Raw genomic sequence first — 25,845 nt, 5'->3', positions numbered from 1 at the left:
GGTGTACTAGGTGATTTGTTTACAATGTGAACCTCTATCAAAATAGCCTTGGCCCAAAAGCCTTGAGTCGAGCTTGCCATAGAAAGCATAGTTATAACCCTTTCGTGAATCGTGCGATTCGTCCTTTTTAGCAATGCCATTTTGGGAAGGTATGTAAGGTGCAGTAAAATAGCACCAAATCCCTCTTCTAGCACTAAAGTCTATAAAATACTTGGAGACATATTCCCCCCTGTTATCAGTCCTTAATTTTGTGAGTTTCATGCATGACTAATTTGCAACTAATGCAACAGATTTCTGAAATGTAGAGAAGACCTTGTCCTTATGATTCAAAGGATATGCCCACATCTTCTTGGTATAATCATCTACAAATGTCATAAAATAGCTAGCCCCCTTGTTGAAGCAAAGGAATTCCATCATGCCTATATGGATGGACCAAAAAAACTACTTTTCTCTCACTCATTTATTTTTCGTCTAAGCCAACATTGTAAATCTAGACTTCAAAAGTTATTTCCAAACCATTTTTGTACTTGATGAAGAGGCTAGATGCAAGAGCCCATCTCATTTTGAAAATATTTATCCCTTTCTAGCCAAAAAACCCCAATTTTTCCATCTTAGGTATATAAGTCAAAATTTGTTATGATTAAGAAAGTTGTTTTGACTTTGGAGCTAACTTAGTGAAGAGTACACCTATGTTTGCGCTCACTACTCTTTGTACAGGTAAGCATTGCTAATGAAACTTCATGTGTTGCTTCCTCATGCTCTTGGCATCATGTTCATGTTCAATATTCTATGTTTGAGTGTGTGTGTGCGCGACGCAATAAGCGGTTTTAGCTCTAGGCTACCTAATGCGTTTAAGGGCTCATTTTGTATTGTAATGGTGTTTTAAGTGAAGCCAAACGACCCCTCATTCGTCATTTTGTGTGAAGTTGAGAGGTGGAAACAATTGCGGTTGCTCATCTACTTGACTGTGACTTTTCCAAGTTTTGGTGTTGGAAATCTATTGCCTATAGCCTACAGACCCACAATCTCAAGTTTCATGTCATTTGGAGTTCATTTGACCCCTATACGACCATTTGAGTTTTAGTTAGACCTCACGAGAGACTTAGGCATTTTCCACCTAGTTGATTCCTTGCTTGAGAGTGACACCTCTCTCCACAATGCTTTGCCGTTTGGGCAATGCATTCTACATTTCCATGCACTAGTTGGGTCGGCTAGATCCTCGAATTGACATATTTATGTTGGTTTGAGTTCTCATTAGGCTGCATCATTCAATCGCGATGATCCACCAACATTGGCGCCACAATTGGGGATGTAGGACTTACAATAGCGGAGGAGGTCACGGTGGGGTTCTTCTTTACCCAGTGCCGAAGTGTTACAATTCATTACATATACCTTTACATAGGAGATTCAGGTGAGGCTTGCTAATTTCTCAAGGAGACTGAAGAGCCGGGCGTTTTCTTTTGGTTGCCTTGTAGGTTATGATGACCTTAGTTTTAGGTTTTAGTGCAGTGTGCATTAAGTCGTGCTGTGAGTATGTCTAAATTGTGTTTGGTAGATGGCTGTGGGAAGTAGAATCGAGATTCAAAAGTTCTGCTATCCTCTCACTTCTTTTTACTTCGTTTTGTTGTTTGCATTTTGGAATTGCTTGGACAAGCCAAAGTTGTTTTTGAATGCCATGTTGCGACTTTTGATGGCAAAAATGACGAAAAGGCAAGAAGTATGCATAACTTGGAAACGTAGTGTGTGATTTGAGAAATTCTTGCTTGTGCACTTGCATACACTCTATTAAAGCATAACTGCTAATTTTGGGTAAAATTTGAGCCATCAACTGTGAGATAAAGCAAATTTTGTAGTAATTGACCCAGTCGAACTTGAACCTTTGGACAGAGACCAAAAATTGATCATTTTGAGTCGTATAGGGTGTCATTCGGAAGCCCCAGAGGTAAGGAATCAACAGAAAGTGACGTGGTTCAAATCAAATCCCAGTGATAGCTACTGCAATTACTGCACCTATCAGTATTTTATAGCGAGGGTATACCATCAAGATCCTGAGACTCTCTACTTCCCAAACCCACCTTCCACAAGTCAAAAAGGTATAAAAATTGGGTAAAATGAGTCAAAATTGCTTAACTGACCAGGCTCGGGGAGTTAAATTTCCTTTTGATAGGACAAAACCCAAGATTGCAGATGGCACATATGTGCAAAAGACTACACAGGTGATAGGGAAACCACTCGAAGTGTCAGAAGTCCAAAATTTTGCAAAAGACAGCTAGTGCGGTAGTTGCCAACTGTGCCAGACGGGGAACAACTTGGTGTCATTTGATTCCTAGCAATGCAAGGGTCCCAAATATACCTTCCTTGCCTAATTTGGACTAGTAAAAGCCCCTATAATCACCCAAAAACTGAAAGTCCAAGGATAATTTTTAATAGTTGACCCAACAAGCCTCAAAAAGTATTAAAACACTTCAAGCAGGGTGTCAAAAGCCCCACCAAGCAAAGACCAACTAGTAGAAAGAGACTAGATTCAAAAAGCTCACCAGTGTCAGCTATCGCGGTTGCTGCCATTTGGTCTAGCTGAGAAAATTTGACCACCAGCTTATAGGCCATCGTGCCAAGTTTATTTGTGTGTAAGACATGATTCTCTTGACTCCCTTTATATCCATGAGACTACATAAACATGTCGAACTTTTGATACCATTGCTTGGATCCTTGATTCAAGCCATAAAGTGGTTTCTTCACTCTATACAAAGCACTTCTTGGAACCTTTAGCTATGAGTTTAGCCTTGTAAGTAGGCTTTGAATCACATGATGCATACTCCTTCTTGTGGACCCATTTACATGAAAGCCTTCATGTAATTTAACTAGATCCTCCCAAGTCTCATTTTGCTCAATTGAGTCTATCTCTAATTGCATCACCTCCTCCCACTTAAGCTTGTCATTGATTTGCATAGCTTCTTGGTAGCAAGATGGCTCACTGTAGTGAATCAGCATGACATAATCTAGATCTGGCTAAAAATGCTGAGGCAGATTTGAGGCTTGACTAGAGCATCTCAATCCCTTATATAGCTCTTTCTTCTCTCGCTCCTCAAATTACACTTTTGAGTTTTGACCAGATCTAAGGAAACATCTTTGAATGTAACTCTCATGTACTCTACATCTTTGATAGGATTCTTATGCATGTTGGACTCATTGAATATGACATTTAAACTTTGAATGATCTTACGAGATTTTGGGTGCCAAAGATAGCCTATCTCTCCGTCTGCACCATAACCACTAAAGATGCGGTTTTAGCTCTAGGCTACCTACTGTGTTTAAGTGCTTGTTTTGTGTTGCTAATGGTGTTTGAAGTGAAACCAGAGGCAAGTAGGCCTTAGAAGGAGCCAAACGACCCCTCATTCGTCATTTTGTGTGAAGTTGAAAGGTGGCAACAATTGCGGTTGCTTGTCTACCCGCCTGTGACTTTTTCAAGTTTTGGTGTTGGAAATCTACTGCCTATAGCCTAGAGATCCACAATCTCAAGTTTCATTTCATTTGGAGTTCATTTGATCCCTATACGACCATTTGAGTGTTAGTTAGACCTCACGGGAGACTTAGGCATTTTCCACTTAGTTGCTTCCTTGCTTGAGAGTGACACCTCTCTCCTCAATGCTTTGTCATTTGGGCATTGCATTCTATGTTTCCATGCACTAGTCGGGTCAACTACGTCCTCGGATTGATATATTTATGCTGGTTTGAGTTCTCACTAGGCTACATCGTTCGATCGCGGAAATCTGCCAACATTGGCACCACAATTGAGGATGTAGAACTTACAATAGAGGAGGAGGTCACAGTGAGGTTCTTCATTACCCAATGCCCAAGTGTTACAATTCATTACATTTATCTTTAGGTAGGAGAGCCAGTGAGGCTTGCTGATTTCTCAGGTAGACTGAAGAGCCGTGCATTCTCTTTTGGTTGCCTTGTTAGGATGATCTTAGTTGTTAATTTTAGTGCATTGTGCATTGAGTCGCGCTTTGAGTATTGTGTCAATTGTGTTTGGTAGATGGTTGTGGTAAGTAGAGGAAAGATTCAAAAATTTGGCTATCTTCTGTCCCACTATCACTTCTTTTTACTTAGTTTTGTTTTATGTTTGTTGTTTTGTTGTTTAGATTAGTTGTAGGAGTAATAGTTAGGCTAATATTTCATTTTGGTGTTTCTTGGACTAGCCAAAGTTGCTTTTGAATTCCAAATTGCAACTTTTGATGGCAAAAATGATTGAAAAGGCAAGAAGTATGCATAACTTGAAAAGGGAGTGTGATTTGAGAAATTCTTGCTTGTTCACTTGCATACACTCTAGTAGAGCAAATAACTAGAAATTTTGGGAAAAACATGAGCCATCAATTGTGAGATATAGCAAATTTTGTAGTAATTGACCAAGTCGGACTTGAAACTTTGTACAGGAAAAAAAATTGACAATTTTGAGTCATATACAGGGTGTCATTGGGAAGCCCTAGACGTAAGGAATCAATAGGAAGTGACCAGGTTCAAATCAGATCCCAATGGCAGCTACTGTGATTGTTGTAGCTATCATTATTTTACAGCGAGGGTATACCATCAGGATCCTGAGACTCTATACTTGCCAAGCCCACCTTCCACAAGTAAAAAAGGTTCAGAAATTGGGTAAAACCAGCCAAAATTGCTTAAGTGACCAGGCCCAAGGAGTTTACTTGCCTGTTGATAGGACAAAACCCAAAACTGTAGGTGGCACATAGGTGCAGAAGACTACATAGGTGATAGAGAAACTAGTGGAAGTGTCAGAAGTCCAAAATTCCACAAAGGACAACTACCGCGTTAGTTTCCTGTGCCAGACTGGGACCAACTTGGTGTCATTTGATTCCTAGCAATGCAAGGGTCCCAAATATACCTTCCTTGACTCCTTTGGACCAATAAAAGCCCCTCTAATAATCCAAAAATTGAAAGTCCAAGGATAACTTTTGATAGTTGACCCAACTGACCTCAAAAAGTATTAAAACACTTCAAGTAGGTTGTCAAAAGACCAACCAGGCAAAAACCAACTAGCAGAAAGTGACTAGATTCAAAAAGCTCACCAGTGACAGCTACCGAGATAGCTACCATCTTGTCCAACAAAGAAATTTGACCCCACCAGCTTGTACGCCATCCTGCCAAGATTCCAAAATACCTTGGTTAAATCAAACAAACTCCAGAATCACCCCAAAAGAGCTCATTACGGATTAGGCCTTGAATTGTCAGATTGTCGATCTCGGTTTTGGATTTTTTGCAAATTTTGTATTTTAGTAAAGATTTATGAGAGAGATATGGACTAATCACTCAGTAGGCTAAGAGGCAAAGCGCTTGATCTTGTGTATACATGTATCCAAGTTACCATAAGCAAAAGCGGCATAAGGAATTAGCTAACCTCACAGATAAGAGGTTGGGGTTTTCCAAAAGTGTGTCTATCTTTTTTCATTTATTTAAGAGCATACATGTATCTTCTAAGATACAGTAGAGTAACAACAGACTAAGGGAGTCTAGTATCAATAGAAGAGAGTAAACCAAGCCAAGATAGATCCTAATCATAGAAGAGGGAAATGATACTAACACCTCTTTCGACAAATCATATTAGTGGATGGCTACCCAACAAACTTGGAGGCTTCCAAAAGCAATGGACTATGGGGGTAGCACCTTCCAAAAACCCTTAAACACACCAAAATACACAACAATCTTCCTAAAGGGAATAAATGTCCATGGAGCCCTAGTGTATGAGATGTCCAAGAACATCAATGCATTTGTGTTGACGAACAACCATTTAGAGGATTAGAAGTAATTCTAGTAAACAATGATGGTGATATGTTCCGTGATGAAGAAGGAAACTACTACTTCATTGTCAAGGACCCTGAAAATTACAATCGGTATGGAGATAATGTAGCAAAAGGAAAGATGTTTATCGAGATCCAAGAGCTACCTCCTAAGCTTAAGCTTCCTAGATCCTTCTACATTCATGACAAGAGGATAGCAAGAGTGGCTACAATTCATGAAAATATTGGGATTTACAAGCACGGGGATGGAAGAGTCATCTCTTACTATTATTGCATGGAACCCCATGTGAATGAATGAAGCAAAGACAAAGTCTTGTACTTGTTTTCGTATGATTCTGCAATTGGAACCCATATCATTTTTGTTGATAAGTACAGACAAGAATACAAGCCAATTCACCCATAAGATGTAGGGAGATTGATAACAATAGAACTATTGGCACAGAATTTTGAAGAGAAGCAAAAGCCCATATAGAACCCTAGCAAATTTACAAATCCCTTTTTAGATGATTATGACACCACATTGCAATAAAATAGACAGTCGTTGCCCAACCCTCATAACTCACAAACCTCACCACTATCATTTCAAGCATGGCTCGAGCAGTCTGCAACACCCAAACTGAACACAAAAGAAGGTGTATATTAAGCCATGCCAGGGCTAGAAGCACCACCACTCCATCAGCAATACCAAGATGAGAATAGAGCAAGAATGTCATATCCGATTAGGACCAAAGAACCACATCAAGAACGAGAACAAGAAAAGGAAGGTACGAGAAGAGGAACAACCACCAGATAGACCAACCAAGAATTATGGATTAAGAGCACTAGGGGAAGAACACATGCCGTATCCTAGTCTATAAAGAACTCATAGAGGAGGAATGAGGGATCTTATGCTTAGATTAATGGATCACCATAGGATCAGATCATCTCAAGTCCAAAAATGGGTTAACAAGAAATATTCTAAAAATAGGGGTTCAAGGATCTCGTGGCAACATTTTTGCACGTCATTAGAGCTGAGGAAGTCCTAGACTTTTCCACATGGTTCACAAGATTTGGACTAGCTCTTGAGGAGGATGCCGCCACCTGGGTTTGATTTCGTTGAAATAGAGATTTTGAGTCAGTGGAGGAGGTGTTTGACGAGTTTATCAAGAAATTCTCTAAAAAATGGATAGCCCACAAAAACGTCTCACAAATCCATAAATTCAAGCAGAAGGAGGAGAATCCATATGAAAAGCAGCCTTAAGGCTAAAGAGATACGTGAAATTTTTCCCAGTAGAAAAATTGCCGACCTAGTCAAGGATAATGCTCCTTGTTGCAAGATTAAATATCTCCAAAGATAAAAGAAATTGTAGCTTTTCATATAAAGACTGATTGTCTATCAATACAAGATGCCAAAACTAGAATTTGACTTGGTTATGTAGGCTTTGGAGATGAATTGCTTCACTTTTTAAACATAATTACCTTTTTTTTACGAGGTAATTTGTGAAAAATTACATGCTAAGCATTCAAAAATGGATCTCAATCATAAAAAAAGAATAAAGATTCAAAAATCTTGAATATTCAAACCAAAATAGGCACAAGGGTATTGTGGGATTTTTTATAACCTAAGAGATATTTTGAGAATTTCCACAAATTAGAGGGGTACTTTGGTAATTTTTCCAAAACAGTACAGTGAAAGGTGCACATTGCACATTATCATTTCTAAAGGCTTGAAAACAATTGAACTCCAATAAACCTCAAAGATTTCTTAATTTGCCAAGGTTTTCAAAACTTTATTTGTACTCTTTCAATGGGTCCAATGCCTACCAAGATCCTTTCCTCGTGATTATGATCACCTCACACCTTTGGTCATCATTTTTAGAAGGGTTTTTAAGGGAGGAAGGCCTAGTAGTGCTATTGAGAAGCATATGCTCTACACCCCCTTCTCTAAAAAATTGCTGCGATTGTTGAGGTTTTACATAAAATCATGAAGTGTAAGAACTCTCTCTTTGTGGGCAGTTTGATGGATGCAAATTGGGGGTGGAGTGGCAAGTTATTAAAATACAACATTTAAATTATTTGCTAGATGGGGAAGGAAATGGGTGCAAGCAAGAAATTAACAAAAATGAAGAAAATGGCCCATACTCTACCTTAGCAGCACCCAACTAGAGACAAGATAAGGCCCTATTTTGAAACTATGGTTGGTGCAGGTTCCATATCTCACGAGAGAGAGAGAGAGAGAGAGAGAGAGCACCTATGTCAATTGTTAACATGGGGGTCTCTCAAGACTCGTCGCAATTGTATTTTTTAAAATTTCTTCTCTGACTCTCTACTTCCACCTTCAAGCTTCAATCATGATTTCTTTTGGAAATTCACTCTATAAGTTTTTTTTGACAATCCCCACACTCTTTTCACTTATAAGTAGTTTTTTAAAATTTTTATATTTGGTACACCTACTCATTTGAAACCAAAATAAAATAAAAACAATAAAATAAGAAGACACATTGAAAAACTAAAACAAAAGAACGTTCTGTTTTTATATTAAAAAATAAATCAATAAGCATAGAAAATAATATAACAATATAATGAAATGAATTTTATTTTTGTGAAGTCCTTAAAGAACCTTTTATAAATCAAAACATTAAAAAACAAATATTGAATCAATACTTCGCATCTTGGATCAAATTCTTATGAATACACTCTTTATTTCTTTGTTCTCGAAAGCCTATTTGAGCAAAAATTGAGTGGAGCTTTGAGAAATAGCATTCACAAGACATGATGTCTTTTTCTTCAAGACTTCCTAAGGGACACATGTGTCACAAATTAGAATTGATCGACTTTCATCCATATGGATACTAAGGCCTTCACCATGCCAAAAAAAAAAAAAAAAAAAAAGTATTCCTGGGGAAAAGAGGTAGCTTGTGAAATAGTGCAAGACTCACCTTTGGTATTGTTGGCAATTTAGTGCACTTAAAGGAAGGAAAGGAAAGGTGATGTGAGAGTTGTATGTATGTGTGTATCTTCAAATTATTGGCTGGATCTAATTCCAAAAAGAGCAGGACATGTAACAACATTACAAAATAGATACTTCGAGCATTGTCTATATGAGTTGTGACACATCTTACGGACGGAGAGAGAGAGAGAGAGAGAGAGAGAGAGAGAGAGAGAGAGGGAGGGAGGAAGGTAGGTTCAAAAAGGATGGGTTCCTCTGATGATGTGACAGAAGGACAGCCCTAGGGAAGCTTCTCTTTTGGACAACGTAAATATTTCTTTACACTTGTATGTTGAAGGGGGGTGGCACTATGTTGATTTGGCTAAAATAAATGCGTTGTTAGTCAAGGCCATTGAAAAATAGTGTTATGCTTGGTAAGAATGCATTCTTCACAATCCATTTGATGCAAGACCCAATTGTTTGGTCCATGCAACTTATGGGAACCCTCCTAGCCAACCACACCTTTTCCAAATCATAAATTTTAATGTAATTTATCATATTTTTATAGAAAAGCTTTGTAACAGAGTTTTTATGAATTTTTGAGCCGAATGCTATTTATTCTAAAATTTATTCACTTACAATGAGCTTACAAGCCTTGTAAGCTAGCCATTGGCCACATGAAATGCCCTAGGTATAAAGCTCAAAAATTGTCATAAAATCTAATATCTAACTAGCCCAAACGATTTTCTCATATTAAAATGATCATTTAATATGGGAGAATAAACGGGAATAGTTAGAATATAGACATGTGCTTATGGATCTACCTCAGCACGGGACCAAAGTCAATGGGTCCAAATGAGAGATGGTACTTCAAAGAGCAATGTTAGCTAATGAAGCTTGAAAGACCTTAGGGTTAGATTCATTAAAGACCTCCAAAGGTTAGTGTTAAAAGTCCTTAGACCTAACACCTTAAGCAAGCGAGGGGTGAGCTTGAGGTGGGAACCCGCCGGCCCAAGCTTGAGGTGCTTGTCATGCTTGCTGACTAAGGTGCTTGAGGTGCTTGTTGTGCTTGATGATTAAGGTGCTTGAGGTGCTTGTCATGTTTTATGACTAACGTGTTTGAGGGGCTTCATGGCTAGGTGCTCTAGGGGTGAGATGTTCTCAAAGTTAACATGCATCCCTACACAAGGGGGGAAGGGGGCGAGCCCTACAAGTAGGGGCATGGGAGAGAACACACACACACACACACACACACACACACACACACACACACACACACACACACTCAGTCACTCAAGGCAAGCCAAGTTCAAAGAGGCATCAAGGACACATGTCAAGCTCCTTCCCATGTTGCCCTCATAAGGTGCCTAAGGCCTATTGGTTGACATCTAAAGGGGTCCAATGAGAATTTAGTTTTTTAAAATAATTATCTAGGAATTATGAAGCCCTCTCTCTCAAAGGGGGTAAGGAAGACACTTGTCCAAATGCTGCCCTTGTTGCTTGATATGCACTAAGCATGTGATTGGCTAGGCTTGCAGGGGTCCAATCAAATTCAAGGATGAGCTACAAGGAGGGGTCGACCAAAGCAAGCTAGGGGTGTGCTTGGGGGTATACTCCCTCTCTCTCTCTCTCTCTCTCTCTCTCTCTCTCTCTCTCACACACACACACACACACACACACACACACACACACACACACACACACACACACACACACACACACACACACACACACACACACACACACACACCAAAGCAAGCTAGGGGTGTGCTTGGGGGTATACTCTCTCTCTCTCTCTCTCTCTCTCACACACACACACACACACACACACACACACACACACACACACACACACACACACACCAACACTCACATGCTCTCATTCTCACTTGGTGAAAGTGCAAGAACTCCATCTTCTTCTCCAAGCTTGAGAAGTTGAGAGCCTACACCAACAACTCTTCCCTATGGAATGCAAATCCAACCAAGATGTTGGGGTATAAAGCCCAATGTGGTCGCCCAGGTAAGTGGGCGGTGGGCCGCCAGGTATGTACACATATTCTTTTGTGAAAACATAATAAGAACTCACTATGCTCTACACATTACAGTAGAGCGAGTTCACCATATCATTGTGCTCTTCTTCTCGCACTCTCTCTCGCGTCGCACTTCCGCTCGTACTCCTTCAACTGGTATCAGAGCTCAGATCGAGGCTCGGGGCAGCATTTGCAGGTAGCCAGAGTCACCTGCTCAGATTGGAGTGAGATTCGACAGGCAAAGACACGGCCCCAATTCCTGTGGGTGAGCCCAAAGGGCTCGGTGTTCTCAGAATTTCATTCTGAGGTCATCTCGGCCACCGTTCGGCTTCGACAAAGATCTGCGCAGGCCATTTTCGACTACGTGGTCTCGGCGGGTGCAGATCCAACTCTGCAATTTTGGGGTTTCGGCCTACGACTACAAGTGCTGAGGATATCTGCACTTCCAGAGTGATGATTTGTGGGTATCTACACAACGAAGAACGGCTTACAATTCTTGGAGGCGTGTCACATACGACACGGGCACACCTACACACAGACTGTAGGCGACATCCACCCGTTCATCAGGTAGCTTGTGTTTGCTGCTTGATACTCCAGATTTCATCGTGGCATTGCACATACTTCCACATGGGATGTATTGTCAGAGATGATGTATGTCTGTTGAGGGTTTGCTGGCTGTGAGTCACGCAGCAAACAACCGCCGCAACGGTTACAACATACAGTGGGAACTTTGTGGATGTATGACTTTGTGGGAAGTCTATGTACTGTCAGATTTACTGCAGCCTTTGTTGAGGGTTGCGTGAGGCTTTATTGAGCTGGGGGATTCTCGAATGTTGAGATCCTTTCGGTGATACAGGTCTTGGAGCGATCCCTCGAGCACCCTTAGATAGGCAGCTAGGATGTATCGACTGTGAGTTAGACAGTTAGGATTGCATCTTTGCTTTACTGCCATTGAGGCATTGTCGCAGTCTATGCTTACAGGACAGTGACAGGACAGTGAGAGACAGTACAGGTGCAGGACAGGTTTACCCACAGTTTACAGTGTTAGAGAGACAGTGGTTTTTTGAGTTGTTTTCGGTCAGTTTTTGAGTACACCAGAGCTATTTTACAAAGGAGACTTTGCCGAAATTTTTGCAGAATCTGAAGCTTTATTGGTTCATTTGACAGGTTGATATTGCTTCAGAGGTCAGTTTACAGGAGAAACTCTGCCGAATTTTTCCTTGGAAAGTAAACTACCGTGAAGTGTAGCTATGGCTGGATCACAGGACACTGCTCTTTACAATATCAAGAAGCTGGATGGAACCGATTTCCCATTGTGGAAGAAGAAGATTTGGCATGTGTTGGTACAAAAGAAGCATATAAAACCTATAAAGCTCAAGGGGATAAAACCACAAGATATGGACGAAGATGAATGGAGCGAAATGGATGAATTGGCACTTTCTACCATTATGCTGACATTGGCAGAAAGCGTTTACTTCAATGTAGCAGACGAGCTGTCGGCTTATCAAGCATGGACAAAGCTGAGTGATCTTTATGAGCAGCAGAGTGCAGCTTCACAGATATAATGGATTAAGAAGCTTGTTGACTTGAAGATGAAAGAAGGGACACCTATGTCCAATCATCTGAATGAATTCAACACAATCTATAGTCAATTGTCAGCTCAAGGTGTCAAGTTTGATGAACTTGTTAGAGCTATGTTCCTGTTGATCACATTGCCGAAAAGTTGGGACACTTTTCGCACAGCTTTGAGTAATTCTGCACCTCCAGATGGTTTGACCATAGCAGGTGTAGAAGGCAGTCTGCTTACTGAAGAAATCAATAGAAAGAAAATGGACAAAGGCAAAGGAACAGCCTTAGTTGTCAGGGGAAGGACCAAAGAAAAGTACAAAGGTGGAAAGAGGGAGCCTCGCAGTGCTAAAGGCAAGAGTGACATAGAATGCTACCATTGTGGCAAGAAGGGTCACATGAATAGAGACTACAGAGAATGGAAAGCAGAAAAAGGCAAAGAGAAAGCAGAAGACCGTGGTGAGAAGAACAAGTCCTCAGTGAAGATTCAAGAAATAAATGTGACAAACACTGTTGCAGAGGATGACAGTCTAGTGTCAGGAGATATCTACTTCTTGAAAAATACAATGGACTCAGCTCTTCTTACAACATCTGATGGAAATGCACTTAGTGACTGGATTATAGACTCAGGGGCATCACTTCATGTGTCTCCAAACAAGGAGTGGTTTACCTCTTATCTGACCACTAAAGATCATGTTCGGCTAGGCAATGGGCAGACATGTGAGATCTTAGGTGTTGGAGATGTTCAATTGAAGTTTAAGAATGGCTCTTCTTTCATGCTGAAGAATGTGAGACATGTTCCCGCAATTACAAAGAGCTTGATCAACACAAGTTTACTTGATGATGCTGGCTACGTCACCACTTTTGGACAGAATATGTGGAAGATATCCAAGGGTTCTATGACAGTAGCACATGGAGTAAAGTCTGGAGGACTTTACATGATTTATGTATCAAATTTCTCTAAAAATGTAATCAATGTAACCGAGCAGCCGAACGTTTCTTTGTGGCATAGCCGGTTAGGACATATGTCCAAGAAGGGAATGAAAATCTTGTCTCGTTCTGGTTATTTTCCTGGCTTGTCATTTAATGATTTTGAATTCTGTGAACATTGTCTGTATGGTAAGCAAACACAGCAGCCACATAAGCATAGAAGCAATAGAAGAGATACACAGTTGGCACTTGTTCATAGTGATTTGTGTGGACCTATACCTAACCTATCTCTAGGGGGAGCTTCTTACTTTATGACATTTATAGATGATTACTTGAGGAAAGTATGGGTTTAATTTCTCAAGCACAAGGATGAAGCATTTAGTGTTTTCAAAACGTTTGTGACACTTGTGGAGAATCAGAGTGGCAAGAAGCTTAAATGCTTACGCACTAACAATGGTGGAGAGTATGTTTCAAAGGCCTTTCAGGACTTTTGTGAGTCAAAAGGTATAGAACGTGAACTTACTGCTCCTTACAATCCTCCTCAAAATGGTGTTGCTGAGAGGATGAATAGGACCATACAAGAGAAGATCAGAAGTATGTTGTCTAATGCACAACTGCCAAATGGGTTTTGGGCTGAAGCTGTATCAACAGCTGTCCATCTTATAAATAGATCTCCTAGCAAGGTTTTGCAGGAGGATTCAGTGGCAGAGATGGTATGGTCATGCAAAATGCCCTCATACAAGCATCTCAGAGTCTTTGGCTATGAGGCATATACTCATGTTCCAAAGGAATTTAGGAACAAACTTGAGCCAAAGAGTAGAAAGTGCATCTTTCTAGGCTATGGTAATTCTGGTGATATGGGGTACAGACTTTGGGATCCCGAATCCAGAAAGGTTATCCGCAGCAATGATGTTCACTTTAATGAAGCCAAATATCATTCTAAACTAGAGAGGGTTGAGGAGATTAGAAGAGTTGTCTTCCAAGAAGATGGACCTGCACGTGCAAGACAAAATATCAGGGCTCAAGAGGAGCAAGGACAGGATAGAGTGGAACCACAGGTTGTGGCTGGGCCTGAGCCACCTATTTTGTGTAGATTTGCACGTATCACGCGACCTCCTGATAGGTTTGTTCCATCTATGAACTATGTCATGTTGACTGATTGCAATGAGCCTTCATGTTACAAGGAAGCAGTGCAAATGAAGGACTTCGGGAATAGGCAATTGGCCATGCAGTCAGAGATGACAGCTCTGCATAAAAACCAGACATGGAAGCTAGTTAAATTACCACATGGCAAAAAGGCTCTACCTTGTAAATGGGTTTACAGGTATAAGATCACTGCTTATGATAGTCAGAAAAAGTACAAAGCAAGTCTTGTTGCCAAGGTCTTTAAGCAAGAACAAGGCATTGACTTTGATGAATTCTTCTCTCCGGTGGTCAAGATGACTACATTGAGATGCTTTCTTGCATTGGTTGCCATATTAGATTTGGTGTTGCACCAAATGGATGTCAAGACAACGTTCTTGCATGGTGATTTAGATGTGGAAATTTACATGCAGCAGCCAGAAGGGTTTGTTGAGAAAGGCAAGGAAGATTTGGTATGCCAATTGTTAAAGAGTCTTTATGGCTTAAAACAATCACCGAGGGCATGGTACCATAGGTTCCACAAGTTTATGCTTTCTCAAGGCTACAAACGTAGTGAGTTCGATCATTGTCTGTATACAAGGAAGGCTAAGGATGGCAGTTGGTTGATCCTTGTTTTGTATGTGGATGACATGTTGATTGCTGGCAAGCACTTGGAAGAAATTTCAGCTTTGAAGTCAAAAATGGCAAAATCGTTTGACATGAAAGACATGGGTGAGGCAAGTCATATACTTGGTATGCGCATTGAGAGAGACAGATCAAGGAAGTTGATTTGGTTATCTCAAACAGAGTACATTGACAAGGTTTTGCAACATTTCAATATGGAGAAGGGAAAGGCATTGAGTGTTCCATTGCCACCATATGTGAAACTTAGCAAACAAGATTGTCCTGTGTTTGAGGAAGAATAGGCTGAAATGGATAAGATTCCATATGCGTTTGTAGTGGGTAGTTTGATGTATGCAATGATTGCTACTCGCCTAGACATTGCATTTGCAGTGGGAGTCGTAAGTCGATACATGTCAAACCCAGGCAAGAATCATTGGGAGGCAGTGAAAGGAACATTGAGATACCTAAAAGCTACAAAGAGTATGCGCATATGCTATGGGAGTCAGGAGCTAAGTGTAAAAGTTTTTACAGACTCAGATTATGCAGGTGACTTAGACAATAGAAGGTCTACGTCAGGGTATGTCTTTACATTGGCTGGTGGAGCAGTATCATGGCGTTCTAGATTACAAGATTGTGTTACTCAGTCTACTACAGAGGCTGAATATGTTGCAGCATCAGAGGCATGAAAAGAATTAATTTTGCTTGATCGACTAGTAAAAGATTTGGGAATCAAAGAAGAGATGCCTGTGTTATATTGTGATAGTCAAAGTGCTATACAATTGTCTCGCAATCCAGTTTATCACTCAAAGACAAAGCATGTGAATGTGAAGTATCATTTCATCAGGGAAATGCTCGAGGATAAGCAACTTCAGCTTGTCAAAGTTCACACCACAGAAAATCCTGCTGATGTACTTACAAAAGGACTTCCCTCAGAGAGCTTTGCGCATTTTTGCAAGCAGTTAGGTGTAGGGTAGTACGTCACTTCTCTACATCTCTCGTGTATTAGCTTGTATAGTAGCTTCTCTCACACTTACAGTACCACATTGGACTTTAAGTGGGAGGTTGTTGGGGTATAAAGCCCAATGTGGTCGCCTAGGTAAGTGGGCGGGCCGCTAGGTATGTACACATATTCTTTTGTGAAAACCTAATAAGAACTCACTATGCTCTACACATTACAGTAGAGCGAGTTCACCATATCATTGTGCTCTTCTTCTCGTACTCTCTCTCGCGTCGCACTTCTGCTCGTACTCCTTCACAAGATCCATGCTTCCATGCTATGCTAGCCATCTTCTTCAGCTCCACCCATTATTATGCTATGCTAAGCTCTATGAATAATGGTATGAGAGGACCCTATTTCTTTCTCGTAAGAATACTTCTTCTTCCTCTTCCCTGCCCTCATTCCCTACTAGCTCTCTCCACCTTTGAAGGTGTTTGAGATCTTGGGACTGAGGCCATGGACAAGTTAATTCTTTCATTTAGCTAAGTTATGGGCATAATTGTGGTGCATGAAGCTCTCTATCTTCATTGCACCATCAAGGTCTCAGGGAACAGAAAGCTTGTATTGTACCAAGTCTCTCTTTATGGGAGAAGCTATAATACAAAAGCCTTTTGGAGGGGAGACCGGCTCCACATAAATCCGACCCTCAGTTGTTGTCACGTTCTCTAATTCTCTCTCTTGCAAAGTATTGTTCATGCCAAGTTAATCAAATATAATGGTTATGTTGCTACCTCTAATCAAGTTCACCCTCTATTTTCTCAAAGTATTCTCATAAAAAGGCTCACTTTAGTTTTCTTAATTCTGCTATTCTCAATGTTCATAGTCCATTTCCATTACATTGGTATCAGAGCCATTGGTTTCTCTTTTCTTGCTTAAGAAGAGAGATCCTTAAGTTGTCCACGAAAGGTTATCCAAGAGAGATCCTTAAGTTGTTTATTGTTGCAAGAGGGTAAGTGGGATAGGGATCTATTAACTTGGTTGAAAAGGACTTAGTTTGAGGTACACCATTGGGAAATATAGAGTTAATAGTGAAGTCTTTGGGGGACTTGCCTTTGGCTTAATGATTATTGAGCTACTTGCAAGCTCAATAGGAACCATAATCAACCGCGCAATGTTAGACCCTCTCCACTACTCTTTGCAATCAAGAGTCTCTAAACCACTGGTGTGGATGCTTGAGAGCTAATTTTCAAAGGTAAAGAAGAGTAGCAACTAAGGTTTTTGGGGGTACCAAAGCACAAAGTAGCATATACATAAGTTTAATTAGCATGGATGATAATAATCAAGAGAGTAGAATGAATATTGAAAACTTTGATTTTGCACATGAAGGTGCTACTGATGATGCCCCAATGTTTGTGAACTATCTTGTTACTAGGTTGCAATAAGCTATGGCCAACCTTGTCTTGCAAGCCAAAGTTACCCAACAACTTCGTGCTTATGGGATTTCCCTACCTTGCAAGAAGAGAGAGAGCTTAGGAAGCCTCTTATTGAGACTTCCAAAAGGATACTCTCTCCAATTAGAGAAGAGGAGGAATCCAATGAACAAGAAAGAAGTGAATCTCTGAATTCCTGTGAAGATGTGTCTCCACGAAGATGGCGGTCTCGACGATCCCCAACTCCTCCAAGAGGGAAAGATCATCCTATATTCCTTCTCCTCGTCACTCCAAAAGGCAAGAGAGGAAACCCAGGATTTTATTGACGTAATCACGATTGTGTGATTACATTAATAACTCTAGTAATTAGATAAGAGAATCACGTGATCACATTAATTATTAACGTGACTTTGATTATGACCTATAAAAACTCATAGAGCCGTTTAGCCTGTTGGACTTTTTATATTTCCCTGCGGATCTTGCTGGGCTCTTCAATTTTCCTGACGGGCCTGCCAAGCATCTTCTTTTGCCCGACGGGCCCACCGAGAAAGTTAAAGAGCCCGGTGAGAGTAATTACATATAGTAAACAGTGTGCTTACTGCGGTCCTTTAGCTAAGCAAATCCTTGGGGAGTGTATCTGAGTGCCGGGTATGAATTGACCTAAAGTTACAGAGTCACAGGTCCTTTTTTTGGGCCGAACATGACTTTTAATTCGGTAACCACTTCTAAATTTTTTTAATTCTTTTACTAAACAAGATGTACAAAACCAAAAAAATTGAAAATTTGGAGGGTCATGCTCATTGTGACGAAGCCATTGGTCCAAATGAGGGTTGTAATTGGTTTCAGAAGATGAGTATATTTAAATGACGAGTCGATTGTGAAGGATTGGATGTCCTGTACTAGTGTACTGGGCATATAAAGATCCTTGAAGTCTTGCATTTTTCACCATCATAGATTTGAGTTGATATACACTGTCACTCCATAATATAAGACCTATAATTCTTAATTGGGTGAAAATAGCTTTTATATATTGAATTGGTTGCATAAAGGGGATCCAATCCTTCACTCGGTACAAGTAGTCCTCAATTATGTGATTATATTGAAGATTTATTTCCGTTAATTTATGCATTGGTTTATACAAAGAGTGCATTATGTATTATGAAAGATTATTAGTGCAACTGACATCGCTCAATGTAGAAGTTGATTATTCTTTGTAGCATTTGAAATTAGATATGTCGTATTGTTTGCAAATCAAAGTGGACATATAAATAATTATTATAATAATAATTGCATTGAAAAATTCATATCATTGTTGTAGTTATTATCCCGTGCATAGAGTGCATTGCAATGTGTATGTTTGCTCACAACATAGGGGATCGATATGTGGATTGAGACTAGCGTGCATTGAAAATAGCATATCGTGCAGTTTTGGTTACTTTCATAGTGAATAGTTTTTTATTATATATTGAAAATAAGAAATATGTTTAAATAACTTAACATATTGTTATTTTATCTTCATTTTTAATTTAAAAGCAATGGAGAAAAATTTGGACACAAGTGGTACGAAGAAGCCAAAGAATAAAAAAGCTCCTGGCAAAGAGTGGAATTATGCTCACAACATATGCGACCGATATATGGAGTGGCAAGGTAAATTTTGTCTCACAACAAAATTGAGCGGTGGACCACGTAGTAGGGACCATTTTTTGGGTAGCGTTAAAAAGAGTTGTAAGAAATGTGAACATCCTCAGGCACTTGCAATTGCAAAGCGTTTGAGAGAAGAGCTCGTCAAAAAGGGTGGCAAGAGACAACATATATATAGCTCTGTGGTTGCAAGTCAAAAGTTGTCAGAGCCAAATATTAACTCCACTGATCTTGTGGGTGACGCCAACTAACCTTGGAGAACAGCCTGTGTAGGGGGAGGAAATTTCAAGCAGCGTTCCTTTTAAGCGTCACAATGAAGGTGGATTTGGTCAAATGCATCAAAAATCATTACATCAAAGCTTTCGAGTGTAGTCTCTAGAAGAAGCACAAATTGCACTCGCCAAATCAATATTCTTCACTAGAAGTGCTTCGGTCATGGAAGGCTGCTTGGAAGAAATCGATGAGTTTGGCCCAAGATTTTCATGTCCTTCTTATCACACGATACTAAATGTTTTCTTGGACAAATGTTACATCGAAGTCAAAGAGCGTGTTGGCAAAATAATCCTTCGCTTTCAAGATGCACAATTATGAGTGATGATTGGTCAAATGTTCAAAGAGGACCGCTGATCAATGTAATGCAGATTTGTCCAAGGGGAGAAACGTTTATGAAGGCGATTGATAGTTCTAGTGCAATTAAAAGTGGCAAATATATTTTTGAGGTATTGATAATATAATTAAAGAAATTGGTGATGAACATGTCGTTCAAGTAGTCATGGACAACACAAATTATAAAAACACTATAAATTAATAAAGAAGTTGTCTCCATACATTTTTGCCAATAGTTGTAATACGCACAGCTTAAATTTGGTGCTGAAGGATTGGTACACTAGCAAAGAAACCACATGGTTCACCAAAATAATTGACACAACACGTCAGGTTGTGAAATTTATCTTGAAACAACAAAGAGTGCTTTATTTGTATAGAATACGCATGTCAGTGATGTTGAAACTTCCTAATGAAACTTGGTTCTGCACACATTTTTATACATTGGAATCACTTCTCTGCAATAAGTGTGCTGTGATTGATACATTCAATTGCACGGCCTTTGATGAATGGAAGCTTGAGCAGAAAGAAAAGTGAAAGATAAAATTACATGTCTATGTGGCGACATAAACAAGGCTGCTTGGTGGAGGAGTGTAATGGATGCATACCATGTAATGATGCCCGTTATGTTCGCGATTCTCAACCTTGATCAAAGGGTGTCAAATTTGGGCAAAGTGTGGATGACATGGTGGTCAGTCCAACAAAGTCTTGAAAATCCCAAAGAGCTGAAAGAGTCTGTAGTAGAGAAAGAGTGGCGACTACTATTCTTTGGCAAACAACGAAGAATTTTGGCCAAATATTTTCATGCAAGGTGGAAAAGAGCTCATAGTCTACTCCATAGCATGGCTTACATGCTCGATCCAGAGTATTGGAATTTAGATATTATGTCCAATACAAAGGTGGTCAGCGATCTCTATCACGTGGTCAACACGTTTTAGTCCAACGTTCAGGACCGAATTGATTGCATCAAAAAAATGAGTGCATTTAGATTAAAAGAAGGTTCTTGTGCGAATGATTTTGTACAGATAATGCAAAAGAGCCACCTGCATGGAAGTGATGGATGATGAATGGTGGGGAGCCTTACTCGACCTTACGTCCCCTTGCAATGAAAGTACTGGCACAATGTGCAACAAGCTCAAGTTCAGAGAGAAACTGGAGTATATAGAAGTATGTTGACAACACTATTCGCAACAAACTATTAGCAAACAGAGCGAAAAAATTAGTGTATATGTTTTTCAACAAAAAGATATTGAATCACATCGAAAGTGCTGGCTACGAGGAGGAAATGCCCACCTGGCTGTATAATTGTCAAAACAAAGACAAAGAAGAGTTCAATGTTGGTGTATCTCAATGCACTATAGACGAAATAGAAGAGAATTTGATAATAGATGTGGAGGTTGAATTGCAATGAGATCCACAACACTCAAACTTACAACAGATAAGAACTTCACAAATTCAATATAGCTTGAGAGTCGAATGAAGATCGTGTCAAAAACCATTGTAAAAGACCTTGTATTCAATGTGTTTTGATCATATACAATGCTAGTTTGTCGATCTCAATTGTGTTGCTTTGAAGCAGCATCTTGGTCACCAAACGGATTGCTAATTTTTCTAGGAGTATCTTGGCGGGCTTGTTTGAATTTATACTCATTTGCCATGCCAAACATAATATATATTCCTTGTGAAATATCTTGTGAACATATTGCACATCGACTACCATTTTGCATTATAGACGAAATAGAAGAAAATTTGATAATAGATGTGGAGGTTGAATTGCAAACACAAATATGTATGTAAGAAAGAGAGAGAAGGGGGAAGGGGTGCTTGTTGCACTAATACCTTCTTACAAATCTGTCATGACCAATCAAAGTGAGATTAGTATTTGTTCAACATAGCTTGAGTAAATTACACCGCAACACATCACAAGAAAAGCCACCCCAATCACTGTCTTAAGGCCAGGGGAGTCCTCTCCACCCTGTCGCTCTCTTACAGTATGTGGGATTTATGGCTAAATTGATAACAACACCCAGAGACAAGCTATCAAGAACTTAAATAAAACACCAAGACACTTACACATCATTGTTTTCCATGATTTCACATTGGAAGAGAGACAAAGTATCCATGCTTAGTCCAAATCCACCCTTCTTGATTCACCAATTGTTGGGCTTACACTAGTAGGAGAAATGATAGATTTCCTACTCTCAATTGAATGATCACTCTCTCTTACAATGGCATAGAGCTCCCTTGGCAATCACCCCTAATACAACACATACATATGAATAAGCCAATGAGATTCCGCTCAAGAGCTCCTTGTCAAGAGGTTGAGCTTGGCCTCTCAAGCTATAGCATAGTGATCTTGCTTATGGCTTCTCTCTTTTGAGCTAGCGACACCCTCCTTTTATAGCAATTTTGAGGGCTAGGGTTACTCCTCTAACCATAATTGGGTTAGATTTTCAGCACTTTAACTAATTTCTTTTGCTTGGAATTATCAAGAAGTTGGTGGGGATCGATGAAGAAAAGAGAGAGGAGAGAAATGGAGGTGATATGACTTTTCATAGTAGGTTAGTGTTAGTAAATTAGTAGAGTTGGTATTTTTATTAATTTACAAATGGAATTGGATATTTACAATGGGAGTATCCATGTAGGATACAAATAAGGAAGAAAAACTCTTAAGAGGTAAGAAAAGATGGATTCCTTACAATGTTGATTCTCCAAGTGTCTTGAGTAGGGCCAATTTTGATGCTTGTTGACGGTCCACTAGCTTTGACGGTACGTTTTTTCTCCATCTTGACCTTCCTTGGGAGCGAAGGTAATTGAAGATGAGTAATCAATCACCATGATGCTGTCTTTCAAGAGAAGAGACTGAATTTTGTGGTTTTTTTGATAGATATGGGTAATTTGGAGGAGGAAAAATGAGACTAGGTGGTCAATTTTGGGATGGAAGTGTGTGTAGGAGGCATGAGTTCACCATGGTTTCTCTTATTCTTAAGGTTGAGAAGAAGGTGAGTAGGGTGTAGAGAGGAGTGGTGAGAGAGGTGGGGACGATGAGTGGAGAAGTGTGTGTGAAAGGGGAAAATGATAAAGTGGAAGAGGGAGTGTGGCTGCATAGTATCAGAAAATTGGGGTCCACCAATAAAATCATAGCTCAGAGCTCGTAGTGAGGCGGTCCGGGGCGGGCAACAAGAAGAGCAACCTCTAGACACCCTTCAAGGCTCCCGTGCTGCTCAATGGGGCTGGGGCACAACACAACGCAAACCAAAACAACAAACCCACAGCCAAATCCCAACTACACAAGGGCACCACCTAGTTTAAGAGCGAACTAGGACGCAAAAGAGGAGAATCGTTAGAGCAACCCACAAACAAGCAAGGGATTCACACTAACCCTAACACCAATGGAACACTCTCACACACTAAAACACGAGAGAGAGAGAGAGAGAGAGAGAGAGAGAGAGAGAGAGAGAGAGAGAGAGAGAGAGAGAGAGATGGTGTACAACTTAGCTTCAACTTTATATTTTGCACAAAAAGGGACTTAGAGCTTGCGGAATCAAGTGACAAGATTTGGTTATAGCATCACTAGCACATTGTCTTAGGGTTATGGGAGCCCTCTCACCATCCACCCTCTTACAATGGTAGCCAAACAATAGCCAATGAATCACAAGCAACAAAACAACAACCTTCAATGAAACAAGTCACCTTATGAAGCTGAATGAATGAGTTTGCCAAGCCAAATTGGAGGAGAAGCGTGAGCCTTTGGACATGAATTGCACCCAAGACTAAAAATTCATTGATGTTGGGGTAGATACAACAATGGTAGGAAGAATATCTTCTACTCGCACTCACTCAAACTAGCTCAAGCTTTTCTATGCACCAAGGTGATGGTGTATAGAAAGCTTACTCTCTCTTTACAACCAAGATAGAACTAGCGTGTGGTACGCTCAATCTAGTGTGCAATGGTATAGTGATCCCTTTTACAAGGAGGAATGGGTTCTATTTATAGGTTTTAGAAGCCTTGATTAGGATTAAGCCTAATCAATTTTATTAGGAAAGATCAAGGATTATGAATTTTTATGAATTTCAAATGAGAATGGGGTCTCTCTTTTCTCTTGAGTCACATGGATGTGGGCTCAAGTAAGAGAATTATTGATGTGGTGAAAGGAGAGAAACATCCATGGGAGTGAGTGAATTTGGTTTATTTGTGAGGTTGTCTACTCCATATGTTGATAGTGTGGGTGCATTTTTACAAAAGAAGTTAGTTGTTAGTGGTAATAATCACTAGAATTGTTAGTGATACATTTACAATGGGTAGGATGAGTTGATTTGATGAAGGAAGAGGGGTGAATTAAAAGAGAATCATTGAGATGGTGAAGCTTTGACGAAGCTTGAACTCACCCTTGTGTAGATTGTGGGAAAAATGACCGCTGGTCTTCTTCTTCTTCTTCGCTTCTTTACGCCGCCGCCACGGTTGACCACCACGATGAAAAGAGGATTTGTTGATGAAAAATCCTCAATTTGCAGAAGTTATCATGGTTAAGATGCTGAATTTTAGATATTTTTAGGAGAGGTAAATGAAATTGTAACATAGAAGCAATAGAGAGAGACATGGAGAGGGTGTATGTATGTAGAGGTTCATAAAAGAACTATAGGGATGAGAGAGAAGGGTAATGGTGAAGAGGGTGGGAGAAGCCATGGAAATTTCAGGTTTGAGTGAGGGAAGGAGAGGGAGGGATGTGTAAGAGTGAGTAGGTGTGTGGAAGGGTGAGAGAAGACTAAGGGCTACTTGTGAGAAAAGTGGGCAGACTCGGGTCCACTCAAAAAATCATAGCTCACCGATGGTACCTCCAAAAATCATGAAAACATTTGAGGTGATTATTCAGAGGGTGGGCTACATGTTCTCTTTTGACCACCGCTCCAAATTCGGAGTGGAAATAGGTGCCAAAATTCTAGCCAAAAAGGCTGTTTTTATATCTTCAAAAGTCTTTTAGTGGCCCCCTCCTTTGTTGAATTTGTACAATGCATCCAAGAGTGAGCCCCTCCTTTGTCATATTATAATACAAAGCATCCAAGTTGCCCTTGACCCATGCATGGAGGAGGATTATTGGTGAATAAAGAAATATATACATGGTGGGACTAGTGTATGGACTATTCATGGACTTTAGCTCAATGAGCACATGGTGTTAGAATAATGAGTAAAAATAATAATAAAAATATGCAGGAGTTATGGATATGGAAAGATATTGGAATCACCCCTCCTTTGTCATATTATAATACAAAGCATCCAAGTTGCCCTTGACCCATGCATGGAGGAGGATTATTGGTGAATAAAGAAATATATACATGGTGGGACTAGTGTATGGACTATTCATGGACTTTAGCTCAATGAGCACATGGTGTTAGAATAATGAGTAAAAATAATAATAAAAATATGCAGGAGTTATGGATATGGAAAGATATTGGAATCATATGATATGGTCCCTCTTTGAATTATTTTGGGTGAAAGAGGAAAAGGTATGCAAGTAAATAATATAATAAACGTAACCAATGAGTAGAAATCAATTTTTTGTTTTCACGAGGGTGAGGGTGAAAATGTGGGAGTGATTTGTATAAAGGAAAAATATGAGGTTAGAGTATGTACATATTGGCAAAAAATATAATTATGGTGTAAGAGGATGAAAGAAGGTGTACATAGGTTTCATAAAACACACACCTAAGTAGAAATATTAAAATACCAAAATAATTATAAAAAATCCCTATATTTAGGCCATATATACAATGAAATATTTACACACAAAGAGGCCATAATATACTTTTATTTTTTTATTTTTTTAATTTTTTTGGCTCAACTAGCCCAGTGACTAGCTAGCTGAGGGTTTTTAAGAAGATATGGGAAAAGCCCCCTAACTCACACACGCCTATGTACAGTGAAATGGTAGGGATAGCCATAGCGTTTGGGTGAATTTGGTAGGGTGGAGTAACTTACTATGGCAATTATGGAGAGTCGAAAAACGGCTATCAGTAGCCCTCCCCCAGGATGATGGTATATTCATGTACCATCATAGAGAATCTTTTCCAAAGAGAGTGCTTCAGAGTCCTTGACACGATCTTCATTGTTTGGCCCCTCAGAATTTTGGCTAGAGTTACACTCATGCTTCGTTTAACAATACTTACATGAGACACCGGCCTTTGGACAGATCTTTGGTAGATCCTTTGGTAGAAGGCGACTCAAATAGGGCTTCAAGCGATA

Source organism: Adiantum capillus-veneris, chromosome 21 (genome assembly GCF_014529385.1).
Source record: "Adiantum capillus-veneris isolate H3 chromosome 21, ASM1452938v2, whole genome shotgun sequence".
Taxonomy (NCBI): domain Eukaryota; kingdom Viridiplantae; phylum Streptophyta; class Polypodiopsida; order Polypodiales; family Pteridaceae; genus Adiantum; species Adiantum capillus-veneris.
This window is presented reverse-complemented; position numbering follows the sequence as displayed.